This window comes from Haematobia irritans, chromosome 1 (genome assembly GCF_050003625.1).
Source record: "Haematobia irritans isolate KBUSLIRL chromosome 1, ASM5000362v1, whole genome shotgun sequence".
NCBI lineage: Eukaryota > Metazoa > Arthropoda > Insecta > Diptera > Muscidae > Haematobia > Haematobia irritans.
Window position 1 is genome coordinate 100,492,563 of NC_134397.1, and position 20,672 is coordinate 100,513,234.

Sequence of the window (20,672 nt, forward strand, 5' to 3'; positions counted from 1 at the left end):
CCCTACAATTAAAATAAAGAAAAAGTTTTCTATGGGTCAGGTATATGACTTATATTAAATACAAATCATCACAGTGTCCTCTTAAATGCTTGATACATATTTTTTTTTGGATTATAACAAAAACAAAATCTGAATTTTTGCTCTTGTAACAATAATATCGGTCCTTCTTTTTTCAATTTTCAAAGAAGGCTCAGAATAATGCTTACGAGCATTTTTTAGAAATGAAGTGCAAGAAATTTTAACATGCATTATCAGAGAAGGCATATGGAAAGGTTATGAATGTAAATATGATAGTTGCGGTACTTCGCAACTTTCCCGCTGGGAAGTTTATCGATGTTTACACAAGGAAAAAACTTTATATAAGAGAAATGCGTCTTATATGCTAAGCAAAATTCGTATGCGTATTTTAAGGACATGAAATCTTTAGCCTCACGACAATATTTTTCTGGTTTTTAATTCCGAAATGCAATGTTGAATTTGTATTACGTATCAATCAAATATTGTTTTAATATTAGACAAAATTCAACTGTATCAATTTTGGATGCCACATGTGATTTAAAATGTGTAAACAAATATTTGTTATTGTAACAACGACATTTCAGAAATCCTGTAAGTGTGTTGACCATTGTGTACTACCCTGCAAACATTTTCTATCGAAAGTGTATCGAAGTAGCTTCGCCATTGAGTGACTAAACAAAGCTAAAAACGCGATAGCTATTAAAAAAAAAAAAACAAAAATGATGATCGGCCGCACCGATCGTTGAACTCGGAACTTTTCGTTTTCTAGTCAGAGGTTTTCCCTCTGTGCTACCCACGCTTATTGGTTCACAGTGGCATTTTACACACATATTCTCTCAATGAGGTGTTATTGAAAAATTAGCTATGGCGTTGTAAGGAGTTTATATTTAGATTTTTGATCGCTGTTAGAGTCGAATTTGTTTCGAAACGGAAACACCCCACGCGATAGATGTTTTTATTGTTGCTATGCTTGAGATTTTACTACCAAAAAACTTCCTGGCAATCCGAAAGTGACATCTTAGCGAAAGATGACAGAACAAACACCCAAATGCTTGCAGGGTACATAAATGTACGTAAAATGTGTAGTAGTATATGTTTCGTATGAATGAACAGAAAAACGAACCCCCTGCTAAGTTTTCCTAACAAAGGTTTTAGTCCCGTTTGAAATCGCAATCGGTTGTAATAAAAAATATACAAACCATCGTATGTTTATATTATGTTAAATCATTGTCGCTAGTACAAAGAAAATCGGTGAAACAATATATAAATGATTTGACCAATAACATCTAAATGGTTTGTAGTGAAAACCACCCCAACAAATAAATAATACAATTGTACGTCGTGCTTTAACAATATACCCATGTACATGGTGAGTTGGATACTAATAACATGAACAATAGTACTTATTGTAAAATGTATTAACGTTTATGCTCATAAATATATTATCTAATGTTTTAATTTGATGGATTTTTGCATGGTCCCTGTATTCTCTTTGTATGGTGCACATTTATGTACGTGTGGCAACGCATTTCTTTCTCATCGCACCCTAAATGACTACGTAAGGATTATTCTATTGTAGGTCCTTTCACTGGCATTTTTGCAATTTTTGCTGGAAGTGTTATGATTCATTTGTTCCGAAAGACTATGAATATAGTTTGATGTGGGCTAACACAAACCCAAGTTGGAGTGGGTGGACAGTCTAAATGTAGCATTGACATATATGGTTGCATTAAAATTAGTAAATAACACAAATAAGTACCAACAACATAATACATAATTTTCTCAACGTGCAAAAAAAACCTTAATAACTTCGCTTAAACTTAAGCTATAGTTACGAATTATACCTTAAATGAAAGGGCAGAAGATGTTCTTTTATATACGGGAGAAAAAAGTAGAGGTCATATTCGGAGGACTTTTAAGATACATACAAATTTTCAAAAAATTAGGATATATCTCATAAACTGTAGTAGATATTTACGTATATTTTTTTGGTTAATAGCACGAGCTTTACAACGAGACTATAACTGACTGAAATTTTGAATGACCTTTAGGAGGTTATTTCTCAAGACACGGGTACTTCCGGCCCAAAAAAATTACTTTGTTGGAATCAACACACCAAATTACGTAACATACTTCAAATCTAAGCGATTTGGTGAAGTGCCAGTAAAGTGCAGTTGCTTCTAAAATGGAATATTGTTGGGAATTGTTGTTGCATGGTCACGTGTGCGTCTTCTGCAAGATTTAAACGAAAAATGAGACGAAAATCAACGCGAACGAAAACGCCCCAATAAGCACAGGATGGGGTTTTTCAAATGCAACACCTAATCAGTTTGAGGGTAAACATAATTTTCAACGTAAATTCAACTTGACTTGAAAAAGTTTACCTTCAAATTGGTTGCGGATTACTTGAAAATTGTCAAAATGTTAACGAAATATTTGAAAATGGTTGGAGAAAACTTTGAAAATAACCTACTCTTAAATGCAACGTAAAAAATTGGATTTCAATACTACTTTGTGCAACCAACAAAGTTCGTGGTTAATTGAGAAATAAAATAATAATTTAAATAAAATAATAATAAAGCAATAATTGATAAGTCAAAATAGAAAATGAAACCGTTCGTTTTGTAGAAAAAGAAAGAAATATAATTATTGCATAAGGAAAGCTCTAATAATTGGTAATTTGATTAACGCTTTTAAGGCAAATATGTTGTAATTATTGTTTATAACGATCAATATTTACAACCGCCACATAGACCGAGTTTGCAAAAACTCGCCTATCATGCGTTCTCATGGCCCGTCGGAAACTGTGACATATGTGAAATATATTTACGACGGTATAATACGTTTGTCGCAAAAGTCGTAAACCTAATGTACCATACCATAGGTAACAAAATCAGGAGATAATTTTACCAAGTAGTAATATCTTGTGTTAACAACGAGGAGTTATAAAGAAAAAATCAGAGGAGACTTGGAAGGCAGATTGCTGGATTTGGTGTGGTGTATTCTGGAGCAGACCGCCAAGAGGGTGATTAAAGAATTCATCATACAGGAGTGATCCAAGAGTAGTAGCCTAGCTTGTCAAAGAGTATATTACTTGCTGTTGTTGTTGTGTGCAAAATTTGTCTTGCTGTTGCTGTGTTGTTGTTGCTGTCACACACACTATCATAGAGTCAGAAAATTTGAATTTTCAAAGGCCGTAAATTTGTATGAGCCTGCAAATTAAAAGAATTGACGCCGTCAGAAATACGAATTGTGCCGAAATACAAGAAACTAACAAAGTTTGCGATTCTGATGAAGAAACTTCTTTTTCGGAAAACGAATTGGATTTGACCATAGTACTATCTTACACTGAGAGTGAAATACGAGAAATAATTGGAGTTGAAATGGCAACTAATAATATAAGTGAGCAAACGGGAGAAAATGCAGAGTCGAACAATATGATTTCAAAATTATTGGAACAGAATGCCGCATTAATAAGAGCACTTACATTAAATAGAGAAACCCCTAAATATAACGTTGAGCCCGATTTGCAAAATACGATTGAGAAATTTAGTGGTAAGGGTTCTGAGGACGATGCAATGAAATGGATTGAATCGATTAAAGGTATGGGAGACTTGCATAACTGGTCCGATTAATTTAGGATGGAGCTGGCGCGTTCAAATCTAATTGATGGTGCTTCAGATTGGTTTCATTCCTTGCAATTGACGTCATGGGCAGATTTTGAGAAGCATATTAGTAAAACATTTATTGGCATTGCAAGTTTAGCAGATATGTGGTCGTTAATGCTAAATTACCGACAAGGCAAAAATGACGATGTGAACGATTACTATTTCAGGAAACGCCAGAGTCAAAACTGGAAATCGTCCAAGGGTTGCACGATCGAGAATTGAAAGCATTTTTATTGTGTAAATCGCACACCGAACAAATTCCTTACTGGCCGATATACGGAATTTTTATTGAACGATGAGTACGCCATAGAAAGAGCCACAAGCATTTAAGTTTAGAAAGGAAAAGGAGGAATTAGATAAGCATCCAAATACACATATGAAGAGGAAGACTGAAGATGAATTGGTTTGTTTCAAGTGCAATGCAAAGGGACATGTTAAGCAAAATTGTAATTCGCCGGTGATAGCCTGAAATGTGGTAAACCAGGCCATATTCGAAAGGATTGTACTTTGAAGCCCAATGAAGCGAAATCTCAAAAGACAACAAATTGTGCATTAATGAGCGATGAGAAATTGTGTGCTTCACCAAACCAGAAATATTTTTTTGATGTTGATGTGGATGGAAGATTAATAAAATCATATGTCGATTTTGGTAGTCAATGCATAATGATGAAATCGTCAACAGTAGCAGAGTGTGATTTTGAAATGTATCCTGTTCCCAGTGATGTTGTTATTAAAGGTGTAGGTGGATGAAAAATAACATCTTTAGGAATTTTCAATGCAAAAATAAAAATTGACCAAGTTTCTGCAGATGTTAAAATATATGTAGTGGCAGATAGTGCAATTGATATTCCTATGATTATTGGACAGCCATTTACCGAGCAGGAACACATCGTGTATTACAAGATAGGTGATCAATTGAGAATTTTTGAGCAACTTGTACTAAATGAAAATGATCAAGGTCAAGTTGAAATTTCGGCCTTACCAGAATTGAAAACCAGCTTATGGGTTAAAGAAGCTATTGTCTTGCCGCCTAACCATGTTTGTTTTGTTGCTGTAAAGACAGACGAAAATTTGAGTGGTGCTCAACAAATTTATATTGATTCAACTACAAACAGAATGGGGTCGATAATACCGGCATGTGTGATTGACTCAACGAACGATGGATTAGCTGTGCCGATTATTAATATGTCTTCAACCGACATTATATTCAAAGAAGGTGATCGAATAACCAAAGGTGAGCTATGTATTTTAGATGATGAGGCTGAAAATTTTGAGTTTGAGAAAAATGAGACTGCGATCGATTTTATTGATATGATTGATATTAATCCGGAGATAAATGAGGATTACCGACAGAGACTATTGAATGTGATTACTGACTATAGAGATTGTTTCGCCCTGACTTTGAGCGAACTAGGATGTACTACGGATACTGAGTTTTCTATTGAATTGAATGATAATACACCCATTACATACAAGCCATATCGACTTAGCGAGTCTGAAAGACAATGAGATGGATGATAAGATGGATAAATTGAAAAGCGCCGGCATAATTGTAGATTCAACTTCTGAATACGCTAGTCCGATATTAATTGTGAAGAAGAGAAATGGCGAAAAGAGAATTTGTATAGACTATAGATCTCTCAATCGAGTAACGAAAAAGATGAAGTACCCTCTACCAATGATTTCTGATCAGATTGATCGGCTGAATGGAATGAAATATTTCAACATGCTTGATATGACAAGAGGTTACTATCAAGTGAAAATGGCAGAGAATTCGCGACATTTGACAGCTTTCGTCAGGCCGGACGGGCATTATGAGTTCCTGCGAATGCCTTTTGGTGTTTCAAATGGCCCTGCGGTTTTTCAGAAGCTAGTCAATTCAGCGTTAGGACCATTACGATTTACTATTGCGATGGGATATTTTGATAATGTCCTTATACCTGCGAAGAGTATTGATGAATGCATTGATAATTTAAAAATGGTGTTGGAAGTTTTTCGAAGATGGAATTTGAAATTGAATATAAAGAAATGCAAATTTGTGATGACGAAGATTGAATATTTGGGTTATGAAATTTCAAGTGGTATGATATCACCGAGTCGGCATAAATTGAAGGCAGTTTCGGAGTTTAGACGTCCAACAAACGTACATGAGGTGCGACAATTTATAGGCCTAACGAGATACTTCAGGAAGTTCATCGAGAAATATTCATTAATAGCCAAACCGTTAACCAGATTGACCAAAACTGAGACTAATTGGATGTGGGGTGAAGAAGAAGAAAATGCTTTTTTTTAACTGAGTTATTTTAACTGAGAAACCAGTCTTGGGTATTTTTTGTAAAGATGCTGAAACTGAAGTGCATACTGATGCATGCAAAGACGGATTGTCTGGCGTTTTATTGCAACGACACATTGATGGAGAACTAAAACCGATAGCTTATGCTAGTCGTCAAACTACACGAGAAGAGTACGATATGACTCAACCGAATTGGAAACATTAGCCGTTGTTTGTGTTCTAGAGCGATTTCGTAATTATTTGATTGGAATTCAATTTATGATTATACATTGTAACACCGTAAGAAGTGCTATGACTAAAAAGGATATTTTGCCCAGAATAGGGAGATGGTGGTTAAAGTTATCCGAGTTCAATTTTGATACAATACATTGAGCCGAAACCCTTATGAGTATCCAGAAGAGACCGAAACAGTGGCAAAGGTTTGCGCGCTTCATTCAAGTCTTGAGACTACTGACTGGATAGTACTTTTGCAGAAGACCGATAATAAAATAATTCGAATAAAGGATTCTATTGAGAGCAAAAAAAAAAAAAGAATTAACTAAGGATGATATGCGGATTAAATCTGAATTTAAAATAAAAGATGGTCGAGTTTACAAAGCTGAGGGAAAAAATGATCTCTTGTGTATACCAGATTCTGCGAGATACCGAGTGGCGCAAGTGAATCATGATGAAATTGGACATACTGGATTAGATAAGACTATTGCAAAGATTAAAGATAAATACTGATTCCCGAAGCTACGAAACTATGTGAAGAGATATATAGGCTCTTGTTTCGAATGCTTGTACCACAAGAAACCTGCTGGCAGAAAACAAGGATATCTACATTCTATAGATAAAATAGGTGTTCCATTTCACACTATTCATGCTGATCACTTAGGACCATTTGTTCGAGGAAAATATGGAAATCTTTACATACTTGTTATTATTGATGGATTTACGAAGTTTTGTATATTGAAACCTGTAAGAAATGTGAAAAGTGCCACAACCGTTAGAGCGATGGAGGACACTTGACAATTTTTGGTGTTCCAAACCGTATCATAACAGACAGAGGAACAGCTTTTACTGGATCTAACTTTCAGAGTATGTGCAAGGACAAGTCAATAGTACATGTGTTAAATGCAACTGCTACCCCAAGAGCTAATGGGCAATGCGAACGATTGAACCGTACAATAACACCTATGCTAGCGACATTGTGCAAGAAGCAAAACGGAAGCGATTGGGATCAACATATTGGTTTAGTCCAATGGAGTATAAATAAAGGGTGATTCTTTTGAGGTTAGGATTTTCATGCATTAGTATTTGACAGATCACGTGGGATTTCAGACATGGTGTCAAAGAGAAAGATGCTCAGTATGCTTTGACATTTCATCATGAATAGACTTACGATCTGCCACAACGTCGAATTTTCAGTGAATGGGCCCTAGAAAAGTTGGCAGAAAATCCGCTTTTTTATCGACAAATTTTGTTCAGCGATGAGGCTCATTTCTGGTTGAATGGCTACGTAAATAAGCAAAATTGCCGCATTTGGAGTGAAGAGCAACCAGAAGCCGTTCAAGAACTGCCCATGCATCCCGAAAAATGCACTGTTTGGTGTGGTTTGTACGCTGGTGGAATCATTGGACCGTATTTTTTCAAAGATGCTGTTGGACGCAACGTTACGGTGAATGGCGATCGCTATCGTTCGATGCTAACAAACTTTTTGTTGCCAAAAATGGAAGAACTGAACTTGGTTGACATGTGGTTTCAACAAGATGGCGCTACATGCCACACAGCTCGCGATTCTATGGCCATTTTGAGGGAAAACTTCGGAGAACAATTCATCTCAAGAAATGGACCGGTAAGTTGGCCACCAAGATCATGCGATTTGACGCCTTTAGACTATTTTTTGTGGGGCTACGTCAAGTCTAAAGTCTACAGAAATAAGCCAGCAACTATTCCAGCTTTGGAAGACAACATTTCCGAAGAAATTCGGGCTATTCCGGCCGAAATGCTCGAAAAAGTTGCCCAAAATTGGACTTTCCGAATGGACCACCTAAGACGCAGCCGCGGTCAACATTTAAATGAAATTATCTTCAAAAAGTAAATGTCATGGACCAATCTAACGTTTCAAATAAAGAACCGATGAGATTTTGCAAATTTTATGCGTTTTTTTTTTAAAAAAAAGTTATCAAGCTCTTAACAAATCACCCTTTAGTACGATCCATAATGTTTTGAAGACTTCACCGTTCAAGCTACTTTTTAATTACGATCCGAGACGACTTGTGCCGAACAAATTGGATTATGCTATTAAGATTGAAGGCAATGAAGAAATTATGGATTTGAGGGTTAGCGCATTATAAAGGTCCATATTCTGTAACCGAAGTCTTGCCTAATGACCGATACCGAGTTTCCGACTACCCCGAGCTTCAACGAAGTCAAAGATGTTACGAGGGAGTAGTTTCTGCCGAATATATGAAGCGAGTAGAACGACCTCCAGATACGATAGATGATTGTGAGACTACCGATTTTGATACAACTGTGTTCATTCAGTCTTGTCAGTTTATTAGAATTTCGAGTCTAGAGTTGAGCTAAGCAGCGTACTACTTTCTTTTTTTGTTAACACTTATTATTACTAATTATATTTAATAAATTACATATGCATATAATCGCGTCCGCGTTTTTATCCTGACAACAGAGAGAGGTCATCACTTCTGGGAAACCATAAGTAACACAAAAATTAACATTTTATTTTTCCTTGGGCAATTGATCTGCTACTCCTTTGATCCTTTGTATATTTTCGGAACAAAAATATGATCCGTGTTTGCTTTATAAATCCACACAAATAGTTTTAATAAATAAATTATTTCTTAATTCACATTGCAAATGGTGCCATGCTAAACGTCAGTTTTTCAACTCGAAAAAAAAAACAAAGTACAACAAATGGAAACATTTCGCTAGTTTTTCGCATTTTGTGGTTTTGTATGGAGTTTCAACGCGAAAACCCACCAGAGTACCAGTAGGTACTATGTTCGGTTCCGCTGCGAAATCCCATACAAAACCGAAAATGCGAAAAACTACCGAAATATTTTTTCATTTGTGGTACTTTGTTTTTTTTTTTTCGAGTAGAAAAACTGACGCGAAGCGCACAGTCCCTAATTAGATCGTGTTAAATCCTTTCATATGTTGTTTCATGTATGTGTATGTATGTTTCATATTAGTAAGTTTTAAAACATGGCGCCATTTGCAATGTGAATTAAGAAATAATTTATTTACTACATGGAATAATGTATATATCATGAAATTTATAGAAAAATGTTTACAAAATAAAGTTTTATTTAGTGAATTTCATTTTACAATCGTTTCTTTTTACTGGGCATCGGGTAATTAATATGCTGCTAGCCTTGCATCGTAATTATAAAGGAGGCAGTGAGATTGATGTTGTAGTACTATGGTAGCAACGAATGGAATCACAAGAATAAATTGCTATGTTCCAAAAATAAAATGCAGCATTATAAAATTTTTAGAACAAAGTTATAGCCAAAATAACGCTGGAGGTACTATTGGACACACATTTTCCTGGAAATCAGGCAGTTGAACCATGTACTGGCGGTGCCACAGTGGCTCAGCGGTCGTTTCCTATCGAGGAAATTGTATCGGAATCTAGAATAAAATGGGCGTTAAATAGCTTTGGATCATTCAAATCCCTCGGACCTGATGGAATTACTCCGGCGGAGTTAGGTTAGGTTAGGTTAGGTTAAAGTGGCAGCCCGATTAAGATTCAGGCTCACTTAGACTATTCAGTCCATTGTGATACCACATTAACTAAAAGTACCTATTACATATGGGCACTTCTAGTTTTAACCGCTGAACCTTCTTGATTATTTTTCTTTGTTGAACCAACCAGATTGTTCCAAAAACAGTAGCAGACTGCTTAAGTTAACGTTTTCCAGATCCGCCAGTAATCTGAAGCTATATGCTCCTAAAAGTTGCTTGCGCTTTACACAAAATGCAGGACACTCACACAAGAGGTGTTTAATTGATTCTTTTTCCTCCGCATCATGACAGCTCATACAATAGTCATTATACTTCGCGCCAATAGTTTTTGCAAAATCGCCTATCAGGCAGCGACCCGTTATAGCAGATATCAGGAGTGATATCTGACGTCTCGAGAACATTAGCATATCTAGTGTGCGGTTTAAGTTGAAATGGGGCCATATTTGCTTGGTGTCGTTACAACCCTTGCAATTCTCCCATCGAACATTTGCCATCATAACAGCCTTCTCACGCAGCATGAGCTTGCAGGTAGCTAGGGGCATACCAACAAATTCTAGTTCCCCTGGAATATGTAAGGTAGTCCCTAGCCTTGCCAACTCATCCGCTTCGCAGTTCCCCGGTATGTTCCTATGGCCAGGCACCCATATTAGGTGAATATTGTACTGCTCAGCCATCTCATTGAGAGATTTGCGGCAGTCGATGGCCGTTTTCGAGTTGAGGAACACAGAGTCCAAGGATTTTATTGCAGGTTGACTGTCTGAGTATATATTAATGCCCACATTTTTTGGAACATTACTTCTCAGCCAATTCGCCACCTCTCTTATTGCTAATATTTCAGCCTGAAAAACACTACAGTGATTAGGTAATCTTTTCGCTATTCGAAGTTCCAGATCATTAGAATATACTCCGAACCCCACTTGTCCATCCAATTTGGAGCCATCAGTGTAGAAATCTATATATTCTTTATTCCCCGGGGTCTGTGTGCACCACGCCTCACTGTTGGGGATTAGAGTCTCAAACTTTTTGTCGAAAAGTGGACTCGCCAAAGTGTAATCCACTACGTTAGGCACATCTGGCATTGTTTTGAGGACAGAACTGTGACCGTAACCTTTTTCCGACCACAGCGATAGTTCGCGCAACCGCACAACCGTTGTTGCAGCTGACTGTTTGGCCAAAATGTCTAAAGGCAATAGATGCAGCACGACATTAAGGGAATTTGTTCCTGTCTTGCTGAATGCGCCTGAAATACACAAACACGCCATACGCTGAACTTTATCTAAACAAGTCGGTTTCTGAAGTGCCGGCCACCAGACTACAACACCATATAGCATTATAGGTCTAACCACTGCCGTGTATAGCCAATGCACAATTTTTGGTTTCAGTCCCCACTTTTTTCCTATTGCCTTTTTGCACGAGTACAAAGCTACAGTTGCCTTTCTCGCCCTTTCTTCAATATTAAGCTTAAAGTTCAGCTTCCTGTCCAAAATAACGCCAAGGTATTTTGCACACTCACCAAAGGGAATTTCAGTACCCCCTAAGGAAATAGGCCTAACCGTGGGAGTTTTGCGATCGTTGCAGTACATGACTAATTCTGTCTTTGCAGGATTTACCCCAAGACCATTGTCTTTCGCCCATTTCTCAGTCATCCGGAGGGCCCTCTGAATAATATCTCTGATTGTGGATGGGAATTTTCCCCTGACTGCCAGAGCCACATCATCTGCGTATGCCACCACTTTTATCCTTTCTTTTTCTAGAGTAACCAGAAGGCTATTTATAGCAACATTCCAAAGAAGAGGTGATAGGACTCCTCCTTGGGGAGTGCCTCTGTTCACATACCTTTGTATGTTTGCTTGTCCTAGTGTGGCTGAAATACGTCTCTTCATTAGCAGTTCGTCTAACAGCCTGAGTATACATGGATCAACATTCAGAGTTGTCAGTCCATTTAATATCGAGCTCGGATGGACATTATTGAACGCCCCTTCGATGTCTAGAAACGCCACGATTGTGTATTCTTTGACAGATAGTGAGCTTTCAATAAAGCTGACTAGTTCATGTAGTGCGGTCTCAGTAGACCTGCCCTTCGAGTATGCATGCTGTCGTTTCGAGAACAAACTTGAATCGATGCTAGTTCTAAGATAAATATCTATCATCCTCTCCAGAGTCTTAAGTAGGAATGAGGATAAGCTGATTGGTCGGAAATCCTTCGCCCTCGAGTGAGAGGCTTTTCCCGCTTTAGGTATGAAAACGACTTTTGTTTCCCTCCACTTTCCTGGGATATATGATAAGTTGATACATCCTTTATATATCACCGACAACCAGGGGATAATTTTGTCAGTTACAGCTTGTAACTCCGCCGGAGTAATTCCATCAGGTCCAGGGGATTTGAATGGTCCAAAGCTATTTAGCGCCCATCTTATTCTAGTTTCCGATACAATTTCCTCGACAGGAAACGACCGCTGAGCAACTGTGGCACCGCCAGTACATGGTTCAACCGTCTGATTTCCAGGAAAATGTGTGTCCAATAGTACCTCCAGCGTCTCCTTACTGGACGTTGTCCAATTGCCCTCCGATGTTTTAATGAAACCTGGAGCGGAGTTGGTGGATGCTAGAACCTTCCGTAGTCTGGAAGCCTCGGACGTATTCTCAATACTGCTGCAGTAAGCATTCCAAGAGTTATGCTGAGCCTTTCTCAGTTCTCGCTTGTATCCTCTCAGATTCTTCTTGTAAGCGTCCCAGTCCTCAGGGGCTCTGGTGGACTTTGCCTTGTTAAAGAGCTTCCTGCAGGATTTCCTCATATTACTTAATTCCGTAGACCACCATGGTGGTCGATGTTTCCCCCTTGGCTTTCCTCTAGGGCATGCAGCTTTCAGTGAGATGTTGAAGGCCTTAGTAATCCGCTCCACTGCGTGTTCGATATCTTGCACATTTCTCATATTTGTCTCTGTTATTTCCGGTATCATCATATTGAACGATTCCCTATACCTATTCCAGTCAGCTTTCCTAACATTTGGCGGAAATATGATCTTGGTGATATGAACATCAAATTTGAAACTGATGTAGCGATGATCTGAGAAGCTGTGTTCACTTAAAACCTGCCACTCAGATATCATTTCATTTAGTTCTTGCGAGGCCAAGGTGATGTCCAAAACCTCTTGCCTGTTTTTAGTGACAAAGGTTGGGACATCTCCCTTGTTGCAAACTACCAGATTAGTACGCAAAATAAACTCTATTAGCGACTCTCCCCTTGCATTAGTATCACTACTTCCCCATATACTATGATGTGCATTCGCATCGCATCCCATAATGAGTTTCGCCTTTGTTTTCAGTGACTCCTCCACTAAGGTCTTAACGGCATATGGAGGCATCTCCCTGTCATGTCCCATGTAGACCGAAGATACCCAATATTTGCATTTGGCTATTTCTAAACTTGCAACGACAGTGTCTGTATTGCACATTGAGGGAAGCAGAAACAAATTGAGCTCGTTTTTAGCAATTATACAGGCTCGATTTACATCATTACCAGTATACTGCAATAGTTTGAACCCCGGAGTACTTAATTCACATATTTTGTTTTTGTAAACATATGGTTCTTGAATAAGAACTATATCTATGTCCCCTTTCATCAGGAGAACTTTTAAGGCAGCACATGCAGCCTTACAATGATGAAGATTTATCTGGAGGATCCGTAGGACCATCGAGATTTTCAACAACCGTCACATCAGCCGCTTCGATCGAGTCATCAAGAATGTCCTCTTCAGAGATATCGGTGACTCTCGCAATAACCATAGGTTCGACTTTGGTGAGTTCTGAGGCAATAGAAGCCTCCTCACGCATACGGTATCTATCCATGTCTTCAACTTTGGTATCTCCCTCGACTTCGCAAGAGAATCCGCTTACTTCTGATTCAGACAGAGGCTTGTCCATTTCTGAATCCTTTAGCTGATCGTTTTTATACACCTTCATTTGGATATAATGAAAGCCATAACATACACGGCCCTGGGACTTTGCCAGATGTGGCAAAGACTGAGTGTTCAATATAAACACTGCATGCCGTCTTGGTCCATCCACTTCATCCAAACGGCCAACCTTCCAATCAGCTGTTGGAAGATCTGGATTGCATCGTTACAGTCTATTTAAAATAGATTCAGGGTCAGAAGGGTTTGCAGGTATCCAGGCATGTGCTCTAGGTCTAGCCGGTATGTCTTTCTTCTCGACTAACTCTAGAGCAGCTCCTTCCCAAACTTCACCAATTAGTATCAGAGCAGCTTTAAAACATTCTATAGACCTCTGGTCCTCAAATGCGACTAGCTTAAATCGTCCTTGATACCAACCAGCCTCTTGGTGTCGAGGATCTGGGCCGGGAAACTTTTCCAGTACCTGTGAGTAGACGACAGATAGAGCATTCTCAATTTCCCCCCATTTTTGCTTTGGAACCATACCGTCCAATGCTCCTTTATTAATGATAGCCATCACAAGGCTATCTTTAGCAACTGAGGCAAACGATCTTTGATCCCTTTTGGAGGATGGCAGCTCATCCGGCGATCGTTCCCTTTTTCCAGTCTCAAGAATTCCTTGAGCCCATTTTAAGGAATCGCTTTGTTTAGCCGACAACGTGCTTGGGTCGACTGATCCTAACTTCTTTAGGATAAACAAAGCATTTCTGCGTTCCTTGAATCTCTTTCGTGAGGGATTACCTCCTTTTGATGTCGTTACCTTAGAAAAAGTTCGACTTGTCAGTGTGTCGCCACCTGTCGACCCGTCTACAGGTCGACTAATTGGGCCTAACTCTTGGTCATTGCCCAGATTTATAACTCCAGTCGATACCCGTCCACTGGGCCCTGAAGTTAGCAACCCAGTGGATGACTTGGAATTTCGCTGCATGGTGGCTTAATATCCCACCACACTTGAAATTCGTAGTAGGTACCTATTACTATGAGTTTATCCGCTATTGAAAAAACACGTCCGTTCCGTTCGACGGTTGAATAGGAAGTTACAAGCGGTGGCTTACAGAATTATCCCCTGGTTGTCGGCGATATATATAGGATGTATCAACTTAGCATATATTCCAGGAAAGTGGAGGGAATCAAAAGTCATTTTCATACCTAAAGCGGGAAAAGCCTCTCACTCGAATGCGAAGGATTTCCGACCAATCAGCTTATCATCATTCCTACTTAAGACTCTGGAGAGGATGATAGATATTTATCTTAGAACTAGCATCGATTTAAGTTTGCTCTCGAAACGACAACATGCATACTCGAAGGGCAGGTCTACTGAGACCGCATTACATGAACTAGTCAGCTTTATTGAAAGCTCACTATCTGTCAAAGAATACACAATCGTGGCGTTTCTAGACATCGAAGGGCGTTCAATAACGTCCATCCGAGCTCGATATTAAATGGACTGACAACTCTGAATGTTGATCCAGGTATACTTAAGCTGCTAGACGAACTTCTAAGGAAGAGACGCATTTCAGTCACATTAGGACAAGCAAACATACAAAGGTATGTGAACAGAGGCACTCCTCAAGGAGGAGTTCTATACAAGTGGTGGCATACGCAGATGATGTGGCGATAGCAGTTAGGGGAAATTCCGATCAACAGTTAGAGATATTATACAGAGAGCCCTCCGGATGACTGAGAAATGGGCGAAAGATAATGGTCTTGGGGTAAATCCTGCAAAGACAGAACTAATTATGTACTGCAAAGATCGCAAAACTCCCACGGTTAGGCCCATTTCCTTAGGGGGTATTGAAATTCCCTTTAGTGAGTGTGCAAAATATTTTGGACAGGAAGCTGAACTTTAAGCTTAATATTGAAGAAAGAGCGAGGAAAGCAACGGTAGCTTTATACTCGTGCAAAAATGTAATAGGGAAAAAGTTGGGACTAAAACTAAAAATTGTGCATTGGCTATACACGGCAGTGGTTAGACCTATAATGCTATATGGTGTTGTAGTCTGGTGGCCGGCACTTCACCAGCCAACAAGTTTAGACAAAGTTCAGCGTATGGCGTGTTTGTGTATCTCAGGCGCATTCAGCAAGACAGGAACAAATTCCCTTAATGTCATACTGCATCTATTGCCTTTAGACATTTTGGCCAAACAGTCAGCTGCAACAACCACTGTGCGGTTGCGCGAGCTATCGCTGTGGTCGGAAAAAAGTTACGGTCACAGTTCGGTCCTCAAAATAATGCCAGATGTGCCTTTGGCGAGACCACTTTTCGGCAAAAAGTTTGAGACTCCAATTCCCAACAGTGAGGCGTGGTGTACACGGACCCCGGGGAATAAAAGATATATAGATTTCTACACTGATGGCTCCAAATTGGATGGGCAAGTGGCTTTCGGAGTATATTCTAAACATCTGGAACTTCGAATAGCGAAAAGATTACCTGATCACTGTAGTGTTTTTCAGGCTGAAATATTAGCAATAAGAGAAGTGATGAATTGGCTGAGAAGTAATGCTCCAAGCAATATTGGCATTAATATATACTCAGACAGTCAGCCTGCAATAAAATCCTTGGACTCTGTGTTCCTTAACTCGAAAACGGCTACCGACTGTCGCAAATCTCTCAATGATATGGCTGAGCAGTACAATATTCACCTAATATGGGTGCCTGGCTATAGGAACATACCGGGGAACTGCGAAGCAGATGAGCTAGCAAGGCTAGGAACTACCTTACATATTCCAGGGGAACTAGAATCTGTTGGTATGCCTCTGGCTACCTGCAATCTCTTACTGCGTGAGAAGGCTGTCATGATGGCAAATGTTCGATGGGAGAATTGCAAGGGTTGTAACGACACCAAGCAAATATGGCCCCATTTAAACTTAAACCGCACACTAGATAGCTAGTGTTCTCGAGGCGCCAGATATCACTCCTGATATCTGCTATAACGGGCCGCTGCCTGATAGGCGATTTTGCAAAAACTATTGGTGCGAAGTATAATGACTATTGTATGAGCTGTCATGATGCCGAGGAAAAGGAATCAATAAAACACCTCTTGTATGCATTTTGTGTAAGGCGTAAGCAAATTTTAGGGGCATATAGCTTCAGATTACTGGCGGACCTGGAAAACGTTAACTTAAGCAGTCTGCTAATGTTTTTGGAACAATCTGGTTGGTTCAACAGAAGAAAATAATCGAGAAGGTTCAGCGGTTAAAACTAGAAGTGCCCATATGTAATAGGTACTTTTAGTTAATGTGGTATCACAATGGACTGAATAGTCTAAGTGAGCCTGAATCTTAATCGGGCTGCCACTTTCACCACTTTAACCTAACCTAACCTAACATCCCTATGTGACGAATTATCTTGCGAAATATAAGTCGGGAATAGTGATTTTGCATAGGAACTACCCTTAAACGTGAGAGATGCTAACATAACAGGTTGGCTGATAAGTCCCCGGTCTAACAAAGAAAAGCAAATTTTTTTTGTCAAAATTCGTTTTTATTATTCAACTTAGTTCCCTTCAAGAGCGATACAACGATTATAACGACCTTCCAATTTTTTGATAACATTTTGGTGGTACTCCTTCGGTTTTGCCTCAAAATAGGCCTCAGTTTCGGCGATCACCTCTTCAAATTTTTTCCCTGCGAGCATCCTTTTGAGGTCTGAGAACAAGAAAAAGTCGCTGGGGGCCAGATCTGGAGAATACGGTGGGTGGGGAAGCAATTCGAAGCCCAATTCATGAATTTTTGCCATCGTTCTCAATGACTTGTGGCACGGTGCGTTGTCTTGGCGGAACAACACTTTTTCTTCTTCATTTGGGCCGTTTTGCCGCGATATCGTCGCTCCAATAACGCCATATAATAGTCACTGTTTATGGTTTTTCCCTCCTCAAGATAATCGATAAAAATTATTCCATGCGCATCCCAAAAAACGGAGGCCATTACTTTGCCAGCGGACTTTTGAGTCTTTCCACGCTTCGGAGACGGCTCACCGGTCGCTGTCCACTCAGCCGTCTGTCGATTGGACTCAGGAGTGTAGTTATGGAGCCATGTTTCATCCATTGACGGGTATATTTCGAGTTAACAGCTGCAAACACCGCTCAGAATCATCAACACGTTGTCGTTTTTGGTCAAATGTGAGCTCGCGCGGCACCCATTTTGCACAGAGCTTCCGCATATCCAAATATTGATGAATGATTTGGTATCTTTAAGGCCTTTGGTATCTTTAAGGTCCCTGCTATCTCGATCAACTTCATTTTACGGTCATTCAAAATCATTTTGTGGATTTTTTTGATGTTTTCGTCGGTAACCACCTCTTTCGGGCGTACACTGCGTTCACCGTCCTCCGTGCTCATGAATTTTGCATACCAATCAATTATAGTTGATTTCCCTGGGACAGAGTCCGGAAACTCATTATCAAGCCAAATTTTTGCTTCCACCGCATTTTTTCTCTTCAGAAAACAGTATTTTATCAAAACACGAAATTCCTTTTTTCCATTTTCTTCACAATAACAAAAGTTGGTTCACAAAAGACGCTCTATATCACAAACTAATTGACTTACAGACGTCAAATTTTGACACGAATCATTTGAAGGTTGGTCCTATATATAATATGCATTTCATACTAGCGACGCCATCTATGTGTCAGACCGCGGACTTATCAGCCAGCCTGTTAATTATGGGCTTAGGTTGGTTGAACAGAAAGTTTCACGTTGACCGTGGTGATGACCACTGAAGTTGAAATTGCTAGTGAGGTGACATAGCATGGGCATAAGTAAATTCTTGTTCACTGGTATTGCAATGCAATTATGGTAGATATTGTGGACTCCAACGAATTGAGTTTGTTGGTGAACGGATTATGAGCCCATTGCTGCGGATGATGTAAAATTTTGCATAACACCGAAATTATATGTTTGTTAGATGGGCGTTGCAAATTGATGGTATCCATTTGGAAAAGCTGAAGAAGACGACAATGTACCACATGTTGTAAAAGCTGTTACAGAATGTGGTAAGACACTAAGAGTAGAGCGACTGGGGTTTTATTCTTAACAATTATAAGTGTCCAGTGCTGTGTGAGATATGGTGGCAAAACAATCAAAAACTGGTAGAAAACAACTTTTCAAAAATTTATCATGAATGCGTGTGAGTATGTATATGTAATCATTTTGTGACGTTTGGCGATGTTGTCAATTAAATTTTGGAGAAACGAACGCGGAATATTGTTGACTTTTTGCATCTTGAGTATAAAACTAAAAAGCGTTTAAAATATATATATTTTAACACTTTATTTTAAAGTCGTTTTTTATTTGAAACATAAAATAATTTTCCCTTGTAGTCGACAAGGACAAAGATAAAATCTTTGGAAGTGTGAATGCTTTTTTTCAGTGTGGGATTAGATACCATTTCAATCACAGAAAGTCGAATGAAAATTTCGCGTTTAAGGTCTTGGATCAGGGGCCAAATCACCGCAGTCGAAATCGAGTACTTAGTCGTCGTTATGTAGTTTACGCGAATCACCGCAGTCGTTATCGAATTGTTTCTACTCGAAGTTGAACACGATAGGTAGCATGCTATCGAAAACGAAGTATGTAGTGATTTTTGAGCAGAAAAATGTAAACAAAAAGAAACAAGTAGTTGGTGAAAATGGAAGTATTATTTATATATTTTGGCAAAATGCATTTAAGAAAATATAATATTACTTGCATTTAGGAAAACGGAACAAAGAAAGGAATGCTAAGTAGCCGCTTCAAAAAAACTAATTTTTTCAAGAACATATTTAAAAGCTTCTTTTGACAGATGAAAGCGTCGTTTAAATCTATGGATGTTAAAAACACAATTAGTTAAAAGCACTCACTTCAAAATAGAATCACTTACAGGCAATGCTAAACGACTGATTTTGTCTCGAATATTTTTCCTTAATTATTCCCACTTTGTACTCATCCTCTGAATCCGAAGACGAGGAAAACAAAAACACATGGATTCATAATAATATTTACACATATACATATTTTGATCACAAAAAGTTATTTTGAAATCATCTTTTGCTTCCAATTTCTTATTACCATATGTTTACAGCAATTACGATCGAATGCGGTGATCCAAAATTTTACAGCGATCGAAATGTTTCTCGATACGAAACAGAACTCGATGACGAATGCGGTGATTTGGCCCCAGGTTTTATATTTTTTTGGACACTACAGCAAATTGGATTAAAATTCGGAAATCTATTGTATTCTCTCAAGTATGGCTTTCATGGGGCAAAGGCAATATAAACCAAATGCGTGACTGTTGTGGTATTTAACTTCCTCTAAGTCGGAAGTTTAAATCAACTTTTTTTAATATTGAATTTCGACTTTTGATGTCAACTAAAATTGACTTTAAAATTCGACCTTTTCAAAAAGTCTATTTTCTTAAATTTTAAAAACGTTGCAAAGTCGGCGTTTTGATTACTATGTCAACCGCTAAATCATATCAGTCCTTTCTGGTTTACTTTACTTTTTTAATAAAAGCACTATGTACAACAATAAAATAAGTTTTAAGGCATTTTTCTTCGCAATTGGAAATTTGGTCCGCTGGAGGGAATTTTGGTCCGATTTTGGAAAAAAATTGGTCCAAAATAAAATTTCGTTGTGGCTACGCTTTACATGTAGTACTCTATGCAGTTTTGTTCTCGCAATGTACTCGACGTGATCAGTCTGAGTACACTTCAATAAGATCGAAAGAGGAATATGTGTTTGTTGGTAACAAGAAGTTACTCGTAGCGTTTGGTGTCCATCAAAATGTGTAGCAATTGTTTTGCGACTCTCTCAAATAGATGTACTCATGTAGCATGTACACGTGTACTCTGCATATACAAATAGAATTGTGCAGTCCTCTAGTAAAAACTAGAAGTGCATTCATGTAATCGGCATTTTTAGTTAATGTGGTATCACAATGGACTGAAATCAGGCTGTCAACCTAACGATTTCCAAAAAACGATTCGGTACCATTGTGCGACGTGAG

The 20,672-nt window shown here is 38.7% G+C and overlaps 2 protein-coding genes across 2 annotated transcripts in view; one reads left to right on the forward strand and one right to left on the reverse strand.

Moving 5' to 3' along the window:
- The window catches only part of Cad96Ca (tyrosine kinase receptor Cad96Ca), a 295,767-nt gene that overhangs the window by 7,429 nt on the left and 267,666 nt on the right, over positions 1 to 20,672 (reverse strand). The gene's annotated exons all lie outside the window — the stretch shown is intronic.
- Positions 1,143 to 20,672, forward strand: part of LOC142221510 (uncharacterized) — a 549,478-nt gene continuing 529,948 nt past the window's right edge. Inside the window, exon 1 of the mRNA XM_075291262.1 lies at positions 1,143 to 1,387. The gene's annotated coding sequence lies outside the window, so the exon portion shown is untranslated. The remainder of the gene's footprint in view (positions 1,388 to 20,672) is intronic.